Source organism: Haematobia irritans, chromosome 1 (assembly GCF_050003625.1).
Source record: "Haematobia irritans isolate KBUSLIRL chromosome 1, ASM5000362v1, whole genome shotgun sequence".
In the NCBI taxonomy this organism is placed as follows: Eukaryota; Metazoa; Arthropoda; class Insecta; order Diptera; family Muscidae; genus Haematobia; species Haematobia irritans.
In genome coordinates, this window is record NC_134397.1 from 118479769 (window position 1) to 118489821 (window position 10053).

The window sequence follows — 10053 nt, forward strand, 5'->3', positions numbered from 1 at the left end:
CGATTAAATATTTGAATATAAATGAGCGAGAATTGAACCAAGTTTTTCGGTCGTTATATCTGTAATTTTGTCGTAGTTTTGATATTAAATCCAGAATATTCATATTCAAATAACTATATAGTTTTTTTTTATATCTTCCTTAGACGGCAAAACAACGGTCTTTATCCTCTTCTTTTTCCTTTGGTCTTCCACAGCTCTCTTATTTATCAGGAGTGGTACTTCCTCGTCCCAAAGCAACAAAAACTTTTCAACTTTAATCTTTAGATCATCCATCTCCATTTTGATGTATTCCGCTCCTTGTTTGTTTGCCAATTTTTTATTAGCGTAGAAAGATTTGTGGCAATAGACGGTGTTTCGAAACCAGTTGCAAAATTCCATTTTGCAGTTTTTCGCAACGCTTCGACGACAGTATCGAAAAATTTCGGGTGAAAAATATCTTTTAGTTCAGTCAAATTTGGGTCTAAATTTTGCAATTCAATTTTGCCAGTTTTGCCAGCTGTCAGTTTTGCCAGCTGTTTATATTCTTTTCACATAATTTGTTACCAAACTTTATTGCTAGTTCATCATAACGAATAGCTCTTGTAAATATATCGTTGTGTGTCATTGGTTCTCATTGTTTGGTTCGCTGCAGAATGAATATATTGAAAAAAGCTTCGCCCTTCTGAGACGTTACTTCTGCTTCCTTTTTTTCACCACATTTTAGTTTGTGTAATCAAAGAGTTCTCTTCGAGTAGTTGGCTTTACATTTAATGCATAGTATATAATCATCGGGAACATTTTTCATATTAAGGCGCTTCTGTCTTGGCACTATTAGGATTCCTGAGTTGAACTCTGAAGAGGTGTTGTGCAAATAGTCACCTTGTTTCCGTATTTCGTCGAAAATGTCGTTACGCTCTTTTGTTCCTTGCTTAAAGCTCATAGCATGTGTTACTTTTAGTTCGTTTTTGTGCACCATAGTAATGTGTCTGGCTAATTTGCTCTTTAAACTTTTGCAATACTAATTAAAATGTTTTTAGATTTATTGCAAGAATAATCTACTTTGACTTTGATGGATTCTCAATAAATGGATGATCCTGGAATGTTGAAATTTTGGCTTTTGCTGTCGAATCAGGATGAAAGCTACTTTTCGGTTCTCCTCGAGCAATTGTAGAGTTACCAGTTGTTTCCGCTTGGGAACTAACATCATAAAAAAAATTTGTTGGTTGGGAGAACTTGTTACTTTTGAAGAACTGTTTAATACCGAATCACTTTGATTTTCAGAGTTCTTTTCGGGAATCTCAGAAGTGCTGCTTAAAATTTTAGAACTGTTTTTTGAAATGGGATAAATTCCAGTTATAGCGTCAACCGTATTCTCTTCCATGTATGTATTAATATCACAACTTTCGTCTAATATCGAAATAGAGGGGTTAAAATCGCAAGCACCGTTGTCACCATTCTGTAATGTTTTATATATTAGTGTACTTCCCATACATATCTTGAGTAACTGGAGATCTGTTACGGAAATATGGTGAATTTGTGCTCACGGAAGTTGGAGGACCGCATAGAGAACTGGAATTGCTGCCGATTCGAAGAAGAAATTGAAATTGTATTGTCCAAGATTGCGATTTGTCTGAATTCAGGGTGTTTTTGCTAAAAAGTGCAGAAGCGTTTTTGGAAATCTCCAGTTAAAAGTACAACTTAGATTTTTGAATGTAATTTAATAATTAGTATATTCCTACAAGAAAAAATTGTGTTCTATCCATACATATGCTTAAAAACAATTTTTTCTTATAAATAATTATACCATATAAGAAAAACAAAGACGTATGTAAGAAAAAAGTTGTGGCTTTTCTGACTATCTTATATGGGTTAATAAATTGTAATTTATTTGATTTTTTATTATTTTATCGCATTTTATCACACATTTTTTAATACAACCAATTATTTACAATCTTTGTCACGTTTTGCTAATACTACATACCCTACTTTGCATTTTTCATTTTAAATTAAGTTGATATAATAAAACTTTTTTCTTTCGAGCACAATCTCTGAAGCACTTTGTTGAACTATACATTCAAGAAAAACTTCAATAGCAAAGAGTTGCCACTTCGGTGGCATTAAACGGCCAAATGGTGTTGTTTTACCGTTTTGGATTTGTTTTTAGTAATGTGTTGCCAACTTCTGTGTACCACCAAATTTAAAATTTTCACAAGTTCAAAAATTGATTTTATGCGTGAGATTTCGGTAATTTGGCCCATAGTGCAATCTTCCAAACAGTAAAAAACCTACCATTTTTGGTAGAATTCTACCAACTGTGCAACCGTTGCGGTGACATTACGGTGAAACCACTTAGAGATGTTTTGAAACACTCAGAAATGTCACCAGCATTACTGAGAAGGCATAATCCACCTCTGAAAAACTTTTTGGTGTTTCGTCGAATCTGGGGTTGCTAACTATTACACCACGGTGGCTCCCAATCTTCAGTATAATAATGCATTTCATTTTAATTTTTTATACCCTCCACCATAGGATGGGGGTATATTAACTTTGTCATTACGTTTGTCATCGAAATATTGCTCTAAGACCCCATAAAGTATATATATTCTGGGTCATGGTGAAATTCTGAGTCGATCTGAGCATGTCCGTCTGTTGAAATCACACTAACTTCCGAACGAAACAAGCTATCGACTTGAAACTTGGCACAAGTAGTTGTTATTGATGTAGGTCAGATTGTATTGCAAATGGGCCATATCGGACCACTTTTACGTATAGCCCCCATATAAACCGACGCTGAGATTTGGCTTCCGGAGCCTCTTGGAGGAGCAAAATTCATTCGATCCGGCTGAAATTTGATTTGTGGTGTTAGTATATGGTCTCTAATCACCATGCAAAAATTGGTCTTTATCGGTCCATAATTATATATAGCCTCCTTGCGGAGCCTCTAAGAGAAGCAAATTTCATCCGATCCGGCTGAAATTTGGTACATAGTGTTAGTATATGGTTTCTAACAATCACGCAAAAATTGGTCCACATCGGTCTATAATTATATATAGCCCTCATATAAACCGATCCCCGGATTTGACCTCCGGAGCCTCATGGATGAGCAAAATTCATCCGATGCGGCTGAAATTTGGTACGTGGTATTAGTATATGGTCTCTGACAACCATGCAGGAATTGGTCCATAATTATATGTAGCCCCCATATAAACCGATCCCCAGATTTTACTTCCGGAGCCCCTTGGAAGAGCAAAATTCACTCGATCCGGTTGAAATTTGGTACGTGGTGTTAGTATATGGTCTCTGACAACCATGCAGGAATTGGTCCATAATTATATGTAGCCCCCATATAAACCGATCTCCAGATTAAACCTCCGGAGCTATTGGAGGTGCAAAATTCATCCGACCCGGTTGAAATTTGGTACGTGGTGAAATTTGGTACATTGCACTAGTATATGGCAGCTAACAACCATGCCAAAATTAGTCCATATCGGTCTATAGTTATATATAGCCGATCCCCAAAACTAATCTACCAAAATTTTATTTCTATAGAAAATTTTGCCAAAATTTTAGTATTGTAGAAAATTTTGACAAAATTTATTACTATACAAAATTTTGTCAAAATTTTATTTCTATAGAAAATTTTGTCAAAATGTTATTTCTATAAAAAAAAATTGTCAAAATTTTATTACTATACAAGTTTTTGTCAAGATTTTATTTCTATAGAAAATTTTGTCAAAATTTTATTTCTATAGAAAATTTTGTCAAATTTTATTTCTATAGAAAATTTTGTCAAATTTTTTTTCTATAGAAAATTTTGTCAATTTTTTTTTCTATAGAAATTTTGTCAAACTGAATTATTTACGTATTTAATCGGCCTTTTTTTGTTTTTATATATTTACCCGTATGGACTAACTTACAATTGAGAACACGGTGTTAAGAAGTTTTAAGATACCTTGCCATCGGCAAGTGTTACCGCAACACAAGTAATTCGATTGTGGATGACAGTCTTTAGTAAAAGTTTCTATGCAATCCATGGTGGAGGGTACATAAGATTCGGCCTGGCCGAACTTACGGCCATATATACTTGTTTTCGTATTGAGGAGTTCAAATAAAATATACATTACAATATTAGTTTAATTTTTCGCATTTAAGTTATTTTTTAGTACATTATATAAATAATTATATGGTGAACGCAAATTTTATGGGTTATGTGTGTATACTTTATTGGGTCTGATACCAATATTCGATATGTTACAAACGGAATGAAAAAATTAATATATCCCCCTATGATGGAGAGTATAAAAATTAACAAGTATATACGGCCGTAAGTTCGGCCAGGCCGAAGCTTTTGTACCCTCCACCATGGATTGCGTAGAAACGTCTACTGAAGCCGATGGCAAGGTATCATAAAACTTCCTAACAACGTAATATATACCACATAGTCCATACGTGGTATATATCAAACTACAAATACTTATATAATTAATTAAATACTTATATAATTAAGTTTAAAGTTTCTATAGAAATAAAATTTTGACATTTTCTATAGAAGTAAAATTTTGACAAAATTTTCTATAGAAATAAAATCTTGTCAAAATTTTCTATAGAAATAAAATTTTGACAAAATTTTCTATAAAAATAAAATTTTGACAGAATTTTCTATAGAAATAACATTTTGACAATGTTTTCTATAAAAATAAAATTTTGGTAGATTATTTTTGGCTCGAGTGGCAACCATGATTATGAACCGATATGGTCCAATTTTTGTGTGATTGGGGATCGGCTATATATATAACTATAGACCGATATGGACCAATTTTGGCATGGTTATTAGCGGCCTTATACTAACACCACGTTGCAAATTTCAACCGGATCGGATGAATTTTGCTCCTCCAAGAGGCTTCGGAGATCAAATTTGGGGAACGGTTCATTTGGGGCTATATATAATTATGGACCGATATAGACCAATTCTTGCGTGTTTGTTAGAGACCACATTCTAATACCATGTTCCAAAATTCAACCGGATCGGATGAATTTTACTCCTCCAAGACCGATATGGACCAATTCTTGCATGGTTGTTAGAGACAATATACTAACACCACGCACTAAATTTCAACGGGATCGGATGAATTTTGCTCCTCTAAGAGGCTCCGGAAGTCAAATCTGGGGATCGGCTTTAATGGGGGCTATATACATATAATTATGGATCGATGTGGACCAATTTTTGCATGGTCATTAGAGAACATATACCAACACCATGTACCAAATTTCAGCCATATCGTATGAAATTTGCTTCTCTTAGAGGCTCCGCAAGCCAAATCGGGGGATCGGTTTATATGGGGGCTATATATAATTATGGACCGATGTGGACCAATTTGTGCATGGTTGTTAGAGACCATATACTAACATCATGTACCAAATTTCAGCCGGATCGGATGAAATTTGCCTCTCTTAGAGCAATCGCAAGCCAAATTTGGGGGTCCGTTTATATGGGGGCTATACGTAAAAGTGGACCTATATGGACCAATTTTTTCATGGTTGTTAGAGACCATATAATAACACCATGTTCAGATGGATCGGGTGAAATTTGTTTCTTTTAGAGCAATCGCAAGCCAAATTTGGGGGTGCGTTTATATGGGGGCTATATATAATTATGGACCGATGTGGACCAATTTTTGCATGGGTTTTAGAGACCATATACTAACACCATGTACCAAATTTCAGAAGGATCGGATGAAATTTGCTTGTCTTAGAGTAATCACAAGCCAAATTTGGGGGTCCGTTTATATGGGGGCTATACGTAAAAGTGGACCGATATGGCCCATTTGCAATACCATCCGACCTACATCAATAGCAACTACTTGTGCCAAGTTTCAAGCTTGTTTCGTTCGGAAGTTAGCGTGATTTCAATAGACGGACGGACGGACATGCTCAGATCGACTCAGAATTTCACCACGACCTAGAATATATATACTTTATGGGGTCTTAGAGCAATATTTCGATGTGTTACAAACGGAATGACAAAGTTAATATACCCCCCCATCCTATGGTGGAGGGTATAAAAATATATAGTGTTTTGCTTTGTTGAATATATAACCGAAAGTTCGACCAGGTGAATCTTACTCACTCATCTGTGGTGGGTGACTATAACCGAATTACTCGGATATCTAAAGATTCTAAAAAGGCACATTAAATACTTATAAGATTTAGAGAAGCGTTGAAACACTAAGAAATGTTGCCTGCATTACTGAGAGAGGATAAACCACCGCTGAAAAGCTTCTTGGTGTTCGATCAAAATTGGAATTGAATCCACGACCCTGGTATGCAAAGCTGGTAGGCTACTCATTCCACAACGTTGACACCACTTTTGAAAGGTGCGCGGTTTTGAGAGTATCCATTTTTGAGAAATTTCACTATATATGCCTTTTTCCCTCCATAAAATAAAATCCACTTTTAAACGAAGAAAGTCTTAACACTATCGAACTTATTATTTGAAATCGATTCTCTTATTATATCCACCACCATGGAATGGTGACGGGGGTATACTAAGTTTGTCATTCCGTTTGTAACAAATCGAAAGATCGATTTCCGACTATATAAATATATATATATATATATATATATATATATATATATATATATATATATATATATATATATATATATATATATATATATATATATATATATATATATATATATATATATATATATATATATATATATATATATATATATATATATATATATATATATATATATATATATATATATATATATATATATATATATATATATATATTCTTGATCAGGGAGAAATTCTAAGACGATATAGACATGTCCGTCTGTCTGTATGTTGTAATCACGCTACAGTCTTCAATAATGAAGCTATCGTGCTGAAATTTTGCACAACTTCATCTTTTGTCTGCAGGCAAATAAGAAGTTTAATAAGAAACGATGACAACATTCAGTGTTGTGAATGTTGGCCTATGTTCTGTTGATTCAAAAAGAATGCATGTTTCCTTGTTAGCATTTCATACGAAAGTGTTAAAATGCAATCTTCCAAACGTAGCGACGGCAAAACAAACTGTATTTCGTAGTGAACGGAAATTAAGTACGATAAAAATTGGTAACGATACACTCAAAACACAATTCTCTTTTAAATTTGGGCTTTGAGTACCCTTCTCCTGGGAAACAAAGTTTAGTTTATTAATTTTTTCAGTGGTTTTCTTCATGTGCTGTCAGAGTCCATTAAAATGCGACGATAAAGGCGATTTTATTAATTTTGAAGATTTTTTCAGAAGGGTTTAAGCCCAGTCGACCTTTGTAAAACGAAATTTTCTTTCAAGTCATGATACCCAATTTTAAATCGATTCACTTTACTATATAGACAAAACGACTACATGGAATAGTTTATCGAATTCTGGACAAGGAAAAAAACTTTATATCAGAGAAATGCGTCCTCTTTGTTAAGGAAAATTCGTATTTTAATGACATGAAATCTTTGGCTTCATGTCAATATTGTTTTCAGTGCATAGAGCAAAATGTTATTTGTGGACATGTTTGTCGCAAAAATGTTGTTTTCTTGCCAAACATAAAATTGTTTTCGAAATCAGACACATAATGTCAGAGGAAATAACATGGTTGCATCAAACATGTTAGGTTAGGTTAAGTTTCAGGCTCACTTATGGCGTTTTCTTTTCTTGTAAAAAATGCGCACTGTTTTTCCATTTTGCCCGGAAAATTTACTTTTTAGGTTCTTTTCTAAAAACAACAGGCAAAAGTGCGAAAAGGCTTCAAATTCTGTTGTGAAAATAGCGCCACGCGTAGAGGCAAATTACGGGCATTCTCAGCACTGCCAACAAACGAGAGTGCTGCGATTGCCCTGTTTCCTTCTTTGAATTCTTTTCTGTCCGGTGAAATTATAACATTTTTTTAGGTTGCTGGTAACATTTAAAATATGCGCATTCTGTACAGACAAAATGAAGTCAAAGCACTTTTTTCAGAAAAGAAAACACCATTAGACTTTTCAGTCCATTGTGATACCACATTAACTAAAAGTACCTATTACATATGGGCACTTTTAGTTTTAACCACTGAACCTTCTCTACTATTTTCTTTTGTTGAACCAACCAGATTGTTCCAAAAACATTAACAGACTGCTTAAGTTAACGTTTTATAGGTTCGCCAGTAATCTAAAGCTATATGCTCCTAAAATTCGCTTACGCCTTACACAAAAAGCAGGACACTCACATAAGAGGTGTTTAATTGATTCCTTTTCCTCCCCATCATGACAGCTCATACAATAGTCATTATACTTCGCACCTATAGTTTTTGCAAATTCGCCTATCAGGCAGCGACCCGTTATAGCAGATATCAGGAGTGCTATCTGACACCTTGAGAACACTAGCATATCTAGTGTGCGGTTTAAGTTTAAATGGGGCCATAATTGCTTGGTGTCTTTACAACCCTTGCAATTTTCCCATCGAATATTGGCCATCATAACAGCCTTCTCACGCAGTAAAAGCTTGCAGGTGGCCAGAGGCATACCAACAGATTCTAGTTCCCCTGTAATATGTAAGGTAGTTCCTAGCCTTGCTAACTCATCTGCTTCGCAGTTCCCCGGTATGTTCCTATGGCCAGGCACCCATATAAGGTAAATATTGTACTGTTCAGCCATCTCGTTGAGAGATTTGCGGCAGTCTATGGCCGTTTTCGAGTTAAGGAACACAGAGTCCAAGGATTTTATTGTAGGTTGACTGTCTGAGTATATATTAATGCCAATATTTGTTGGAACATTACTTCTCTGCCAATTCACCACCTCTCTTGTTGCCAATATTTCAGCCTGAAAAACACTACAGTGATTAGGTAATCTTTTCACTATTCGAATTTCCAGATCTTTAGAATATACTCCGAACCCCACTTGTCCATTCAATTTGGAACCGTCAGTATAGAAATCTTTTATTCCCTGGGGTCTGTGTACACCACGCCTTACTGTTGGGAATTAGAGTTTCAAACTTTTTGTCGAAAAGTGGTTTTGCCAGGGTGTAATCCACTACGTTAGGCACATCTGGCAATACTTTGAGGACCGAACTGTGACACAGCGATAGCTCGCGCAACCGCACAGCCGTTGTTGCAGCTGACTGTTTGGCCAAAATGTCTAAAGGCAATAGATGCAGCATGACATTAAGGGAGTCTGTTCCTGTCTTACTAAATGCGCCTGAGATACATAAGCTCGCCATACGCTGAACTTTATCGGTTTCTGAAGTGCCGGCCACCAGACTACAACACCATATAGCATTATAGGTCTAACTACTGCCGTGTATAGCCAATGCACAATTTATGGTTTTAGTCCCTACTTTTTCCCTATTGCCTTTTTGCACGAGTACAAAGCTACCGTGGCTTTTCTCGCCCTTTCTTCAATATTAAGCCTAAAATTCAGCTTCCTGTCCAAAATAACGGCAAGGTATTTTGCACACTCACCAAAGGGAATTTAAATTTCTGTGTACTATATTTTGCGAAAGATCTTCCGGCACAGATCATGAATATTTAGAAATCTCAAAATGATCTCTTTAATAACCACAAATATTGTCACCCGAATATTTAAACCAACAAAATTACCTTTCCAGACAGCCTAGATAATAACTGGACAATATTTAAATATCAGTCATAACTTAAATTATCTTCTCGTTCCACTGGTTTTACACCAATTACACTTGTTTACAAACAATGGCTAAAGAATTTATCTTGCTTCGACCATTATCGGTCATGAGTCTTCAGCAGTTAACCACAGAACACAACACTAACCTCAAATCGCATTTACCTGTGAAACAAACAGATCACCATGAAGGCAAGATGAAGGAAAGCGTAACAGAGGACACTATGCACCATATGCAAATCAAGCGTAAAGTGTGATATTTTCCTCTACCCAAAAGAATATTCTGTCTGTGATGTAAACACATGGTGAGATATTGGGTCCTTTATTGACATAGAGAATGTTTACAAGTCGGTTATTCTTTATAAAGTCAAAATATTTTCAGTTCAATGGTTGTTTTGTTTTTTCCGACATCTCAG